Below are 16994 nucleotides of genomic sequence, written 5' to 3'. Positions count from 1 at the left end.
TATTTATTTTTGCTGCTTCCGCTACTCGGAAAATTCCGGAAAAATATCTAAAAATTCCAGAAAAATCATAGAATATTTCTAAAAATAATTTGAGAATTTTCGGGTACAACTCCCATACCTTATAAAAGTTCGTCCTCGAACTTAGAATAAGTATGGTACTTGGCTTCTGCCTCCCAAGTTGCCTCTTCTGTTGGTGATGTGCCAAATGACTTTGACTAATGGTACTTCCTTGTTCCGCAATTTCTTAACTCGGTCTATTATCCGAATAGGCCGACTATCATAGCCGAGGTCTTCGCGGATGCCGACTGGGGCTCAATCACCGGTGGCATCTGGGGTATGCTTCTTCAACATCGAGATATGAAATACGTTGTGGACAGACATTTCCTGGGGTAGCTCTAGCTCATATGCTACCTTGCCCACTCTTCTGCTGATAAGGTATGGTCCCACATATCGGGGACTTAGCTTGCCCTTCTTCCCAAAACGCATTACTCCCTTCATGGGAGCTACTCTGAGGAACACTGAATCCCCAACTGAAAATTCTAAGGGTCTGCGCCGTGTATCAGCATAGCTCTTCTGGCGACTCTGGCGGATCTGCTGTATAGCTGTTGTGGTATCTGCCACTAGATCTGTCTGAAGTTCTAGCTCTTTCTGTTCACCACTCTCATACCAGCAGATTGGAGATCTACACCTCCGCCCATAGAGAGCCTCATAAGGTGCCATACCGATAGTGACCTGATAGCTGTTGTTGTATGCAAATTCTGCTAGACTCAGATATTTGCACCAACTTCCTTTGAAATCTAGGGCACATGCTCGGAGCATATCTTCGAGTACCTGATTTACTCGCTCTGTCTGTCCATCTGTCTGAGGATGGAAAGCTGTGTTGAACTTTAACTTCGTGCCCAAAGCTGACTGTACACACTCCCAGAAGTGTGATGTGAATCTACTGTCCCTGTCTGCCCACTCCATGCAGTCTGACTATCTCCTTGAGATACAACTGAGCTAGTTGTTCCATGGAGTAGGATATCCTGATGGCTAAGAAGTGGGCTGATTTAGTCAACCTGTCGACTATTACACAGATGGTATCAAAACCATTCGTGGTTCTGGGCACTATGAAGTCCATAGAGATATCCTCCCACTTCCATTCTGGAATCTGTATAGGCTGCAGAACTCCTCCTGGTCGCTGATGTTCTGCCTTGACCCTCTGACAGGTGAGGCAGATGCTAACATATCTGGCGATGTCTCGCTTCATCCCGGGCCACCAAAAATATTTCTTCAGGTCTTGATACATTTTGGTGGAACCTGGATGCATCGCATAGGGAGTCCTGTGAGCCTCATCTAAAATCTGTCTCCGTAGCTCCTCCTGATCTGGAACACAGAGTCTGTCACCAAAATACAACATCCCGCTATCGGACACTCTGAATTCTCTACTCTCTGATTCTGCTAGCCCTTGCTTGATTTTCTGAATTTCAGGGTCCTGCTCCTGAGCTGACTGAATATCACCAAGCAAGGTAGACTCTAAGGTCATAGTAGAGAGCTGTCCAACGATGAGTTCGAGACCGAAATCTATGATCTCCTTCTGTAGGGGCGGTGACATGGCTGTAAGAGATAATAAGGTAGCACTGGATTTTCTGCTAAGTGCATCTGCTACCTTATTGGCTTTCCCTGGATGGTAGAGGATGTCTACATCATAGTCCTTGACCAGCTCAAGCCACCTGCGCTGTTCAGATCCTTCCGAGTGAAGAAATATTTCAGACTCAGATGGTACACTGCATCGAGCTCCATATAAGTAATGTCTCCAAATTTTGAGAGCGAACACTCCTGCTGCCCAAGGTCATGAGTAGGGTAATTCTCCTCATAATCCTTGAGTTGTCTGAGGCATAGGCGATCACCTTGCCATTTTGCATCGATCGCTCCTAGTCCCAACTTAGAGGCATTACTATAGATGTCAAAGCTGTTGTCTGGTAGAGCCAAATGGGAGCACTAGTCAACCTCCTTTTAGCTCAGTGTTCTCACGATCCTCCGTCCACTGAAATTTCTGCTCTTTACGTAAGAGGCTGGGGAGGCTATCTGGAGAAGTCCTCTACAAACTTTCATAATATCCTGCTAATCCCGAAAGCTCCTGATTTCAGGCGTTCTTAGGTCTTTTCCAGTTACTTACTGCTTCTATCTTGCTGGGATCTACCATAATACCATCCTTTGAGATGATGTGACCCAGGAAGGACACCTGATCTAACCAAAATTCACATTTCGTGAACTTGGCGTATAGCTGGTTTTGCTGAAGGGTCTGCAATACTAGTTTCAGGTGCTCTGAATGTTCTTCCTGAGTTCCTGAATAGATAAGAATGTCATCGATAAACACAATAACAAACTTATCTAAATACTCCCTGAATACTCTGTTCATGAGATCCATGAATGTAGCTGGAGCATTGGTCACGCCAAAGGGCATGACTACGAACTCGTAGTGTCCGTATCTGGTTCTGAAGGCTGTCTTCGGTATGTCCCCTTCTTTGACCTTCACCTGATGATAGCCTGATCTGAGATCTATCTTAGAGAACACTGCTGCTCCCTTCAGCTGGTCGAACAGATCATCGATTCTAGGAAGGGGATACCTGTTCTTGATCGTGACCTGATTCAGTGCTCTGTAGTCTATGCATAGCCGCATGCTTCCATCCTTCTTCTTCACGAATAGTACAGGCGCTCCCCATGGTGAGTGACTAGGGCGTATGAAGCCCTTGTCAAGCAGCTCTTGTAGTTGCTTGTGAAGTTCCTTCAGTTCTGCTGGAGCCATGCGGTAAGGCCCCTTGGAAATAGGATTGGTGCCGGGGAAAAGCTCTATCTCAAATTCAATCTCCCTGACTGGTGCTAGGCCTGATAACTCTTTAGGGAAGACTGCTGGGTAGTCACATACAACTCGGACCTCTGCTAGTTGTTGGCCCTTGTCCTGACTGGTATTGACTACATGTGCTAGGTACCCCGTACATCCTGAATCCATCAACTTCTGTGCCTTCATTGCTGAGAGAAATTTTCTGGCTTTTCTCTTTGGTTCTCCGTGGTATTCAAACCAGATTGCCGGTTGGAATACGACTTTACATTCTGACTCTATGGAAGCACCGATCGATCGAAAAGTCCATTCCAAGGATGACGTCATAGTCATCATTTCTAGCGAGGATCGATCGCAAAAGAGTTCCCTGCTATAATGACCGGCACATCTCGAGCGCGTGGATGCCATGACCTCTCCCGAAGGTAGTGCCGTCAGATACCTCTGGGGGTATTTCTAATTTTTCGAGAACATCCGGCTATATATGAATGGGTTGCCCCAATATCAAATAGAGTAGCACTATACTGTAAAATGCTAATCGACTGTGACAACTGCCGAGGCATTAGCTACGTCCTCTCCGTGAGTGAGTAGATCCTCGCATTCGCCATAGCCGGAGGGGCTTCTAATCGCCTTGGCGATAAGTGGACCTTTAGAGCGGCCGCATCTCGATACAATGGCTGCATCTGAATCTTGTGGTGAGGAAGACCGGTCTTGTTCGGGCCTTTGCTTGGCCATGTGCCCTTCTTGTCCACATTCAAAGCATCCTCGTGTGCCCTTGCGACAAACCCCGGGGTGGAATTTCCCACAAGTAGCACACTTTGGATAGCTGGGTCCTCCTTTTGGTTCACTCCCTGATTTGCGCTTGCTGTTGGAGTTCCCTTTCGATTAGAGCTGTGACCTTCTTGCTTTTGAGTGTGAGAGTTTCCTTGGCCTTTGGACTCGAGGAGACTTGTTTATGCTGTTCTGGTAATGCTCTGTGGTCAAGGCACTGCTCACTAACTCCTCCGTGGTTTGTGGCCTATGTATGCCACCACCCACGTTCACTGTATCTCTGGTCTCGGCATCTTGAGCATCAACCGATTCGTTCCTTCTCTGTGCTAGCTCGGGCATAAACGAGCCAACCTGTTGAATTTCTTCACGGCTTCCTCAGTGATAGGTTGCCTGACGAAACTTCGTGAACTCGTCGTAGTGGCGGTTTGTAACCCGATATGAAAGAATTCCTCGAAGAACTCCTTCTCAAGTCACCCATGTCATCCGTTCACCGGGCGCCGTTCGATTCTCTCCCACCATGCGTCGCCTCGGGCGTAAGGAGGCACACTTCACTTTCTCATGTTCTGGCCAATCCGGCTCTTCTCTAGTGTTTTGAACCAAGCTTGTGCATCCCATGGTTCACTAGTGCATGAGAAGTTCTCTGCTCGCTGCCACTGGATCGGATAGGCTTCCTTTCTTGGCTCAGCTGCTGCCGGCTGAGCTGGTGGAACCTCCAAGACTACCGAGTAGTCAAATTGTGACTGTGGGGGTACTCTGCTGATTAGCCTTTAAGGTGGCTATTTCTGTTGTTGTTCTAGTCAGAATGAAGAGGAGTAACTCCGAAGGAGGATTGCCTGCCTCTTGCTGGGGCTCAGTAGCTAATGCCCTTCTAGCTGGGCGTCCTCGTGCCATTTCTAAAGACATAGAGAACATAACATAACTAAGGTAATTGCAGTTATATAACTACTGATATCATGTTAAAAGACTAGCACAGACTAACAGGCAATAGACATATAAACATGAACTGTAACTAGAAAGCAAGAAACAATAAAGAGAGTAGAGGTATCCTTACTTGGAAGCTGCAGGTACAATGCTGATGTGTGTGTAGGAAGTATGGAACACTACTCTGATACCACTCTGTAACGACCCGCCTTCTACTACTAGGCTGTAAGGCGAATCGCTACAATAATGCTAAACTATACTGTGTGGAAAGCTAATCTAATTTAAAATTTTGCTAACTATTATCTTTGAAAAACTAATCTGAATGTTCTAGGTGTACCTAGGAGTTGTACACATGCTAGGGGAGGGAAACTGGACATCCCAACTGAGCTAGGGACTATAAACTAAACTTCCCAACTTCCTACCGAACCTGCCGATCGATCCACAGATCGATCAGAGCTGCGGTCGTTCGGTTTCCAACTGGATCGGTCGGCAGACCGATCCAGGCACCCGAAACTCTCTGGAACACTACTGTATCGTGCTGGATCGGTCGGCTGACCGATCTAGGAGGATACAGTAGCCTACTGTATCTGTCTGGATCGGTCGGCCGACCGTTCCAGTGACACTGCCCAGGCCCTGATCGGTCTAGAGACCGATCAGAGTTCTGATTTCAGCCCTGAACTCTGATTTCAGCACTTGTTCGTGCTAAAATCTCACATATGAATTATATACTACATGAGGAACATTCTGATGACATAAAAACTAGTATTCTAACATAATTACTAACAACTTAAACCAATCTTCCATGAGTTAAACATTTTAACATTTCAAAAGTGCATAAGACACGAAAACCAGAACTAATGAACTGTAAAATGCTATAGCAGGTGCAAATCCCTAGAGGATCTTTTATTCCAGTTCCTGCCACACACATCTTGATCTGCATTGACCTCCAGCCTCCGCTACTGGTCCACTTTTCCTTTACCTTTATCTGCAGTATAAGAAAAAAATAGTATCTGTAAGCTTAAAGCTTAGTAAGAAACCATCTACCTCACAAAACATGCAACGATGCAAATATGATTTTAAATCATGCTGTTTGAAAAGAACATACTGAATATGCAAGCATGGCATGACATGGTACAAAGCATGGCATAACATAAGCTGAACATAAGCTATCATAAGGTATAAACAAGGAAGAGCTAAACTGAAGCTAAACTGATACTGAAATCAACCTCAACTAATATAACAAGTTTTGAGTTTTGAAAACTATTTCATAATAAGTGAAAATACATAATCATGCTGTTTGGGCCCGGCAACTGTACTTGCTGTGCGCGCATCCCTAACTAAACCCGGGTTTGCAAGTCCCGAATTTAGTAGGGTTAACTAGGTTATCTAAACCTAGGGACGATTGTGGGAGTCCAACCCAATGGATATTTGATCCAGTACAGTGCCACTGAAAATAAAATACTGAATATAGCTAACTATTCTAACTTGCTGTTTCTAGGTTATCTGAACCTAGAGCTAGGTTGTCTGAACCTAGAGGCGACTATGGGAGCCCACCCATTGGACCGTAGTCCCATATAAGCTAAAATACATTGATTTACTGTTTTAAACGCTTCTAGTGCATTTAACTGAGCTATTAAACATAACTGAGGTGGTATTTAGCTACACTAACATTTTACCGAACACTTGGTGTGCTCCAACTCTCTCCCCTAATAGGGAGGTCACCTCTAGGCACCCGACAACGTCTAGAATCTCCAACTAAAGGAGAACAACGTGTCCGGCCCGTCTAGAGGAGGGTTTAAACACACCGTAAGCGCCGGAAAAACTGCATATAGCTAAAACTAATGCGTAAGAAATCAAACGGAGCTATTATACTGCAGGTGAGGGGTTTCTTACCTTGTGTGCTAGATTTCTTACAAATCTAATCACTAGAAATTCCGGTGGAGACGACTTCTCGACGATTCGTTCGCGTCCACGTGCTCTACTCGCGGAGGGGAACGTCCTTGTGCTGAAATCGTCGCCGGAAGAAGCCTTTGGGACCCTAGGGATGGAATCCTAGGTATGCTGGTGGTTGGCGCCGAGAGAAGGAGAGGAAGGGAGAGGGGTCGGCGTGAGGGTTTTGGAGGAGAAGAGTTTGCCGAACCAATTCTAAAATAAACCAACCCAACTTAAGTTCTTCTATTTATATTAAGTAATTAATTTCGGCCAAACCAATTTTAAATATAATTGATTCCCTTTCCTTTCAGCACGGCCCTGCTGGGTTCAACCGGTTACTGACATTATCCCTAAACCATAGGTCTCGGGTTCGATTCCCGCCTAAGCTATTTTGCGGTTCTATTTATTTTTGCTGCTTCCGCTACTCGGAAAATTCCGGAAAAATATCTAAAAATTCCAGAAAAATCATAGAATATTTCTAAAAATAATTTGAGAATTTTCGGACGTTACAAGTGATGCAAACAAGCTTGCGCGTTGGCTCTGAGTGCCTTCCTCCATAACGGATGAGCTTGTTTGTGGATCACTAGAACAGACTTCCATTTTTGGATGACTATAGGAAGTTAATTAAGAGCGTGTGATCTTCCCCAACGGAAGGGGCGTAATCTTATTAATGGACTTAGTGTCAAGTAATGGTATACACTTAGACACATTTAATAGTTGTTGGTTGCTACTCGGAAAACCTAGAGGTTCCACTGTACAAAAATTTTGTACAAAGGTCTGAACCTTTTCCTAGCTACCATGTGTTCTTTTAAATTAAATTTTGGATCGCCTGCGGAACTTAACACGTTTGATCCAAAACTTAATCTATTCGTTCTTTTAGGTTTTGACTTGGGTCTCCTGCGGAACTTAACACGTTCGACCCAAATCACCTTAAGTTATTAATTCCATTAAATATTAATTTCCATAATTGGTTCCCAGTACTGACGTGGCGAGGCACATGACCTTCTTGGATATGGGAGCAACCACCACCGAGTAGACAAAACCTTTTATGGAAAGCTAATATTTAATTTCCTAAAATAACTTTGGGTTAACCAAAAAGAACAATCAAATCACAAGGAAAAGAAAAACAAAAGAACACTATATCGAAAACAAATTCGAAACTCTAGAATCGTATGCCTCTTGTATTTGGTATTATTTCCAAAAATAACTAGTATGATGCGGAAAGAAAAATTACTAGTTATACCTTTTAGAAATACCTCTTGATCTTCTACCGTGTTCCTCTTCTAACCTCGGACGTTGTGTGGGCAACGATCTTCCGAGATGAGAACCACCAAGCACCTTCTTCTTCCTTGCAAGTTTCGGCCATCAAAACTTCTCCTAGGATGAAGAGGTTCGGCCACCACCACCATACTCCAAGGGATGCTAGAAAAGAGGCTTCTTTTCTCTCCTTCTTCTCCTTCTTAGATCCGGCCACCAAAGATATCTCCACCATGAGAAGGTTTCGGCCACACAAAGGAGAGGAGAGGAAAGAAAGGGCCGGCCACACCCAAGGAAGAAAAGAGGGAGAAAAATAATAGAGTCGTTCGCCTTGAAGCCTCCTCTACCCCCTCTTTTATAATCCTTGGTCTTGGCAAATACGGAAAATTTAATAAAAACTTCCTTAATTCTTTTTCCATTGAAAAGGAAAATTTATTTAATTAAAATAATTTTCTCTTTTCAAATTATAATGGCCGGCCACTCTTCTCCCCAAAACAAGGAGAGTTTTAATTAAAACAAAAAATTAAAACTTCCTAATTTGTTTCTAGAAATTTATAAAAATTTCTCCAATAATTTTAATCCCTTCATGATTGGTTAATAAAAAGAAATTTTATAAATTAAAATCTTTCTTTTAAACATGTGGATAATTTCTAAAAAGAAAAGTTATCTCTAAAAATTAAAATCTCCTTTCAATCTACAAATAAGGAAAGATATTAAATCTTTTCTTAATCTTTTGTAGAAACTAATAAAAGAGAATTTTTAATTTTTAAATTTTCTTTTAAATCATGAATATAATTAAAAGGAAAGTTTTTACCAAAATTAAAATCAACCTTTTAATCTACAAATAAGGAAAGAGATTTTAACTCTTCTCTTAATCTTTTGTAGAATCTTATAAAAGGAAGGATTTAAATTTTTAAACTCTCTTTTAAATTATATTATCCACATAAGAAAAATTTTAAAATTTAAAATTCCTTTTTATTTAATAGGGTCGGCCACATGAATTCACCCATGAACATACCCATGGCCGGCCCTAGCTTGGCCGGCCCCTATAGGATGGGTAAGAAGGTGGGTATGCGGTGGGTATAAATCTCTATATACTAGAGGCTACGATAGGGACCGAGAGGAGGAATTGGTTTTGGTCTCCCGATGAAATTAAGCATCCCGTGTTCGCCCCGAACACACAACTTAATTTCATCATTAATAATTCATTCCACTAAAGAACTATTATTGAACTACCACACCAATCCCAAATTACATTTTTGGGCTCCTTCTTATTATGAGTGTGTTAGTCTCCCTATGTTTAAGATAACAAATGCCCACTAATTAAGTAAGTTACTGACAACTCGCTTAATTAATATCTAGCTCCAAGAGTAGTACCACTCAACTTCATCGTCATATCGGACTAAGTCCACCTGCAGGGTTTATCATGACAATCCTTATGAGCTCCTCTTGGGGACATTCTCAACCTAGATCACTAGGACACAATTTCCTTCTATAATCAACAACACACACTATAAGTGATATCATTTCCCAACTTATCGGGCTTATTGATTTATCGAACTAAATCTCACCCATTGATAAATTAAAGAAATAAATATCAAATATATGTGCTTGTTATTATATTAGGATTAAGAGCACACACTTCCATAATAACTGAGATTTTTGTTCCTTTATAAAATCAGTATAAAAGGAACGACCTCAAATGGTCCTACTCAATACACTCTAAGTGTACTAGTGTAATTATATAGTTAAGATAAACTAATACCTAATTACACTACGACCTTCCAATGGTTTGTTCCTTTCCATCTTGGTCGTGAGCTACTGTTTATAATTTATAAGAAACCGATAACATGATCTTCTGTATGTGACACCACACACCATGTTATCTACAATATAAATTAATTGAGCAACTACATTTATCATAAATGTAGACATTTGACCAATGTGATTCTTATTTCTAGATAAATGTTTATACCAAAAACTATGCTTTTAGTATACACTCTAACAATAATATCCTCCCCAACGGAGTCACTACTATCACTTGTGTGACCAAAGGGAAACCAAATATTGATTTGTCATAAAACTAGATTGGCAATATAATAAAATTAATAAACCCCTCTTACAAATGTTTGAATTTGTATACGTCCACACTAACGTGGCATACAAGATTCATGGTGTTTGAGGTAATTTTATTTGTCAAAAAGTTATATTGACAATATAGTCAATGGGTAAAATCCTCCTCTTACAAATGATGAATTTGTATACGTCCACACTAACGTGGCATGCAAAATTCACGGTGTTTGAGGTGTTGGTGAATTTAAATAATATTGTTTGAGGAATCAATGTTATTTTAAATTCAAAGAGTTTTGACCAAATATTTGATCAAAGATAGATCAACTATTAATTTTATTCGTCATAAAGTAAAGTTGACGAGATAATAAAATTAATGAATAAAATCTCCTCTTCGATTTTGTATACACAAAATTCATGGAGATTTTAAGGAGTTGATCTTGACCAAATATTTTTGTGATTCTTAGGATGTTTGTCAATCCCTAGTAGTCATACTATATAAAAAGACTTAGTAGTCCCAATTGTAATGATTGAAAATAGGACTTGGACATTAAGGTAGACTGTCTTCTTAGAACTAAGAACAAATTAGGTGTATTTAATTCATTAGTTGAAACATGTCTAGTGGTGTTATCTACCAGAACTTGGAGTGTAGATACAAGATGCCATTAATCATGTCTGCAATTCATTGCAGGGTTCCAGGAAACCCGACAACTAAATGAAAGGTAAATCACCGTCCACATGGGCACTACTGTAAAAGTGTTGCAGTGGGAGATGTTTATCTTTTGATAAGAATAAAATATGGATTTTAAGTAATTGTCTTTACGTACCAAGTTTAGAAAGAACCTGATTTCAGTTTCTAAACTATTATAGATATTGTGTCTATTTTGATAACAAAGTTGTTATCAAGAAAAATAGGGAAGTTATCTATTCTGGTATGATGGTTGACAATTTATAATCCAATAACTCCCACGATGCAACAAATGGAAATTAGTAATACATCTTTTAATTTTAAGAGAAAGCAACCTTTATAAATGAACCAATTATATCTTTGGCATCTAAAGCTAGCTTATACTTGAGTAGGATTCATTGGTAGCTGATGAACTTTTGGGTTCATTAGTAGTGGAAATCTTTCCAACCTACGAGTCTTACTTGGAAGGAAAATAACCAAGAAGCTTTTAAGTCCAAGGGGTATGGAGTCAAAGATATGTTGAAAACGGTTCATTCTGATTTGTGTGATCCTATGACTATCCAGACAAGAGGTAGTACTGAATATTTTGTCTATTTTATAGACAACTATTCAAGATACAAATAAATTTACTTAATGTACCGCAAGACTAAGTACTTTGATTAGTTCAAAGAGTACAAGGTTGATGCGGAGAAATGTTAAAGTAAAAAGTCACTATGGAAGATCGTAGTGGCAAGTACCTCTTGAGAGATTTTAGGAGTCACTTATCAGTAGTTGGATTTCAATCCCAACTAACTGCATCTGGTACACCCCAACAGAATGGTGTAGTAGAAAGAAGGTAAAGGACTCTTATGGAATAATTAGATAGATGATGAGTTATTCAGAAAATTACCAAATTTGTTTTAAGAATAAACTCTGAAAATGAAAGTGAACATAGTACCTTCCAAGTTAGAACTCTCTACTCATATAGAATTACTGAATAGGTGAAAACTTATTTTGAAGCATATTCGGATTCGGGAAATCCAGCACATATGTTATAGAGAGACAATGATAAGTTGGATAGGAGTTCACTTGTTTGTAAGTTATCCTAGATAAACAAAAGTAGATTTATAGTCTTAAAAATCAGAAGGTCATTGTTAGCATCAATGACTGATTTTTAGAAAAGGACTATATAATGAACCACGTGCTCATAAGTAAATTTGTTCTTAAGGAAATAATAAAGGACATGTCTAACCTAGTACCAACTGTACAAGATGAGATACCACAAGAAAACTGCAACACGTATCACAAATGATACACAATTGCAGAAAGTGCCTTGTCGTAGTGGGAGGGTTGTTAGGCAACCTAAATAGGTTCATGTTTTGGGAGAGGTTTTGGATTCGATCCCTGGAGGACATGAACCTGATCTTCGGTCATATGATAAAGTACTCCAAGATAAAGATGCAAGCATCTTGACAAAGAGTAATGAATAATAGAATTAGAATATATGTATTCTAATAAAATCTGGAAGCTTGTAGAACCACCAAATGGTGTAAAAGCCTTTGGGTGTAAAAAGGTCAATAATAGGAAAAGAGGGATAGAAAGGAAGGTAGCAATTTTCAAAGCAAGGCTTGATGAAAAAGGAAACTTTTTCACTGGTAGTCATGCTTAAGTCTATCCGGATTCTTTTATCTATTTGGCAAGTGGATGTCAAGACAACATTCCTTAATGGAAGTTTTGATGAAAGCATCCATATAAAGCAACCAGAAGGGTTCATTGCAAAGGGCTAAGAGCATCTTGTGTGCAGGCTCAATCAGTCTATGGACTGAGGCAAAGCTTCAAGGTCTTGGAACATCCGGTTTATCAAAGTAATCCAGACCTGTGGATTTATTGAGTAAACGGATAAGTTTTGTGTATACAAAAGGTGTGATGGAAACGTGGTGGTATTTCTTGTACCATACGTAGATAACATTTTTGGTAGTTGGAAACAATATCAAAATGTTGTCAGAAGTTAGGGTATGGTTGTCCAAATAATTCGATATAAAGGACTTGGGAGAATGTATATATTTTTGAGATCAAAGTAATAAGGGATCGAAAGAAAAAAAAATATTTTACTTATCCCAAGCTTGATACATCGGAAAATCCTTGCTCATTTTAAGCATGCAAAACTCCTCGACAGGTTTCTTACCTTTTAAGCATGGAGTGTCTTTATCTAAAGAGATGTCTCCGATGACATCAAAGGAGATTGAGGACATGTAGGCAGTTCTTTATGCTTCGGCAGTTAGACAACCTAATGTATGCTATGCACGAGATCAGAAATCTGTTTTGCCAAGGGCATAGTTAGCAGATATCAAAGTAACCCTAGACAAGGACATTGGAGTGCAGTAAAACATATATTGAAGTACCTTAGAGGCGCTAGAGATTATATGCTAGCTTACAAGGCAGTTAATTTGGTCCCTGTGGGTTACACGGATTTTGACTTCCAATCGGATAAGGACAATAATAAGTCAACCTCGGGGTTTTGTGTTTACTTTAGGAGGTAAAGTCATAACTATGGAAAAGTGATAAGCATAGGTGTTTTTCTGGACTTCACCATAGAAGCTTAGTATATGGCAAGCCTCTGAGGTAGCCATAAAAGCTGAATGACTCAATAATCTCAAGATAGACTTAGATATGATTTCTGGTTTGTCCAAAGATTATTACAATTTATTGTAATAATGTTGGTGCAGTAGCAAACTCAAAGAAACCATAAGTCTATAAGGCAAGTAAACACAATAGAGCGCAAGTACCACTCAATACGAGAAATCGTATAAACGAGGAGAAGTTGTTGCCGCCTAGATTGCATCAGGTAATGACCTATAGATCTTTTCACTAAGGTCCTTAAGGTAAGAGCTTTTGATGGGCAAGTTGAAGGGTTGAAAATCAGATGTATGGCAGCAGATATGGCAGCTTAGTCTTTTAGTATAAGTGGGAGATTGTTGGAGTGTATACTGAAAGCCTAAGCTTTGTAAACATTCATTATGAATAAAGAATCACATTTGGTCAAATTGTCTACATTTAGTTGTAGTTGTTCAATTAATTTATACTGTAGATAACATAGTATGTGGTGCCACATGCAGAAGATGATGTTATTAGTACCTTATAAATTATAAACAGTAGCTCACGACCAAAATGGAAAGGAACAAACCATTAGAAGGTCGTAGTGTAATTAGGTATCAGTTTATCTTGACTGTATAATTACACTAGTACACTTAGAGTGTATTGAGTAGGACCATTTGAGGTCGTTTCTTTTATACTGATTTTATAAAGAAACAAAGACCTCGGTTATTATGGAAGTGTGTGCTCTTAAACCTGATATAATAACAAGCACATATATTTGATATTTATTTCTTTAATTTATCAATGGGTGAGATTTAGTTCGATGAATCAATAAGCCCGATAAGTTGGGAAATGATATCACTTATAGTGTGTGTTGTTGATTATAGAAGGAAACTGTGTCCTAGAGATACTAGGTTGATAATGTCCCCAAGAGGAGCTCATAAGGATTGTCATGTTAAACCCTGCAGGTGGACTTAGTCCGACATGACGATAAGGTTGAGTGGTACTACTCTTGGACTAAGATATTAATTAAATGAGTTGTCAGTAACTCACTTAATTAGTGGGCATTCGATATCTTAAACACAGGGAGACTAACACACTCATAATAAGAAGGAGCCCAAAAATGTAATTTGAGATTGGTGCGGTAGTTCAATAATAGTTCTCTAGTGGAATGAATTATTATTGATAAAATTAAGTTGTGTGTTCGGGGCGAACACGGGATGCTTAATTTTATCGGGAGACCAAAACCAATTCCTCCTCTCGGTCCCTATCGTAGCCTCTTATTTATAGAGTACTATACCCACCTATACCCACCTTCTATACCCACCAATAGGGGGCCGGCCAAGCTAGCTTGGGAACCAAGCTAGGGCCGGCTAGGTATAAGATTGGGTGGCCGACCCTAGCTTGAACCCAAGCTAGTGGGGGCCGGCCAAATTAAATTAAAAAAGAAATTTAATTTTAATTTTTATTATGTGGAAGATATAATTTATTAAAGAGAATTAAAATTAAAATATCTCTCTTGTAAAAGATCTACAATAGATTAAAGAAAGAGATTAGATCTCTTTCCTTATTTGTAGATTGGTGAGATATTTTATTTTCTCTTTAAAAATTATTCACATGTTGTAAAATTAAAATTATGGATATTTCTTTTTATCAACCATGAAGAGATTTTTGAAGAGAAATTTTAATTTTAAAATTTCCGGAAATAAATTAGGAAATTTTAATTGTTGATTGAAACTTGTTCAATTTGTTCTTCATGATGTGGCCGGCCACTTGAATTTAATTGGGGAAATTTTATTTTATTTTTCTCAATTAAATCATGTCAAGGAAATTAAGGAAATTTTATTGTAATTAAATTTCCTAATTTGCCTAGGCCAAGGAATATAAAAGAAGGGGTGAGGGTGCCTTCATGAGAGACAACCTCTATTATTTCTCTCCCTCTTTTGTTCCTTGGTGTGGCCGGCCATCCTTTCCCTCTCTTCCTCTTGTGGTGACCGAACCCCTCTTTTTCCTTGGAGTTCTTGTGGTGGCCGGATACTACTTGGAGAAGAAGAAGAAGAAGGAGAGGAAGCGAGCATCTCTTGGAACTTGGTTAGTGTTTTGATTTTCTTCCTTGGTGAAGCTTCTTTCTTTGTGGCCGAACCTAGCTAGGAGGAGAAGAAGGTGGTTGGTGGTTTCTCATCTCGGAAGATCGTTGCCCACACAACTCCGAGGTTAGAAGAGGAATACGATAGAAGATCAAGAGGTCTTTCTAGAAGGTATAACTAGTAGTTTTTCCTTTTCCGCATCATACTAGTTATTTATGGAAATAATACCAAATAGAAGAGGCTTACGTTCTAGTATTTCGAATATATTTTTCGATGTTGTGTTCTTTTGTTTTATTTATCCTTGTGATTTGATTGTTCTTTTCGGTTAACCTAAAGTTATTTTAGGAAATTAAATATTAGCTTTCTATAAAAGGTTTTGTCTAGTCGGTGGTGGTTGCTCCCATATCCAAGAAGGCCATGTGCCTCGCCACGTCAGTACTGGGAACCAATTATGGAAATTAATATTTAATGGAATTAATAACTTAAGGTGATTTGGGTCGAACGTGTTAAGTTCCGCAGGAGATCCAAGTCAAAACCTAAAAGAACAAATAGATTAAGTTTTGGATCAAACGTGTTAAGTTCCGCAGGCGATCCAAAATTTAATTTAAAAGAACACATGGTAGCTAGGAAAAGGTTCAGACCTTTGTACAAAATTTTTGTACAGTGGAACCTCTAGGCTTTCCGAGAAGCAACCAACATTGTTATCTTTAATACTTTTATATTAAAATGCCTTGGCATTTGTTTAACCACTTGGTGTGCTTTTTTTGATCCTAATTTCTAGAATTTGGAATCAACTTAAGACTTGGTCTTTTCTTACTTATCACTTCTCATAATTATCTTCTAGAAGAGTTTAACATGCTTGTGTAGTAGCAAGAAAAAAATCTAATTCTGCATGCTTAAAATTAAATGGCTAGAAATAAGATCTTAAAACTGAATACTAGCATGGTAATGAAAGATTTAACTTGCTGGAACTTAAAGAAGCCTACACTGCTTACTTTCATACAAGTTGTCTAGTTCATGCTTGCTAAAATAATAAGAAAACTGAAAATTTCTATTCTTCATAGAATTCTCAATTTTAGAGCTACTGGAAAATATAGCTACGGTTTGTTCACTGCACATGAAGTCTGAAACATGACTTAATCAACAGAGAATCGACTAATCCATCTAATCAAGTTTGGAAACAATTCTAACAATAATGCACTACCAATACGGATCAGTAATATGCCATACATAAAGGGATGCTTACATAGCAGCAAATTTCCGGATTCTAGCAGCACATACAATTCCAACCGAATGCTAAAGAAACAGTTCAATAAAAACTGAACTAACATGCACGACATGTACTATAAAAGGGTTCCAAGAAGACTAACTTCAGCTATGACAAGTCCGAACAGCCCAGCAGTACATGGAAACACTCTTCAATAGCATTGTACGAGTTAATTCCAGCAATAACAACTATAGCAATTAATCTATCTACTACCCCCTAGCAACCAGGGATAGCATATACATCTCCCAAGTTCCTCTAGCAATTTAAATAAAGAACCTAACTACATTCTTAGCAAAAACCCAGATCATAGCAATTTGGCACAGCAGCCCTAGCTTATCAAATTCGGCACAACAAATCTTAAAAGAAACTTAGCATATGATTCTGTTCAACAGCAAAATCCGAGAATGACATCTCAACAAAGCAAGGAAGAAAAACCCTAGCATATACTTCTACTCGGCACAGCAAGATCCGGGAGCAAGGAGACGAAATCCAAAAAAATTCGGAGCAACTCCTACCACAGGTGAGTAGTACTTACCGAGCATTCTTGGACTTACAACCGAGAAGAGGAAGACTCTAGGGTTCGCGGAGAGGGGAAGATCTCGGCGGCTC

Source organism: Zingiber officinale, chromosome 4A, assembly GCF_018446385.1.
Source record: "Zingiber officinale cultivar Zhangliang chromosome 4A, Zo_v1.1, whole genome shotgun sequence".
Lineage (NCBI taxonomy): Eukaryota > Viridiplantae > Streptophyta > Magnoliopsida > Zingiberales > Zingiberaceae > Zingiber > Zingiber officinale.
This window is presented reverse-complemented; position numbering follows the sequence as displayed.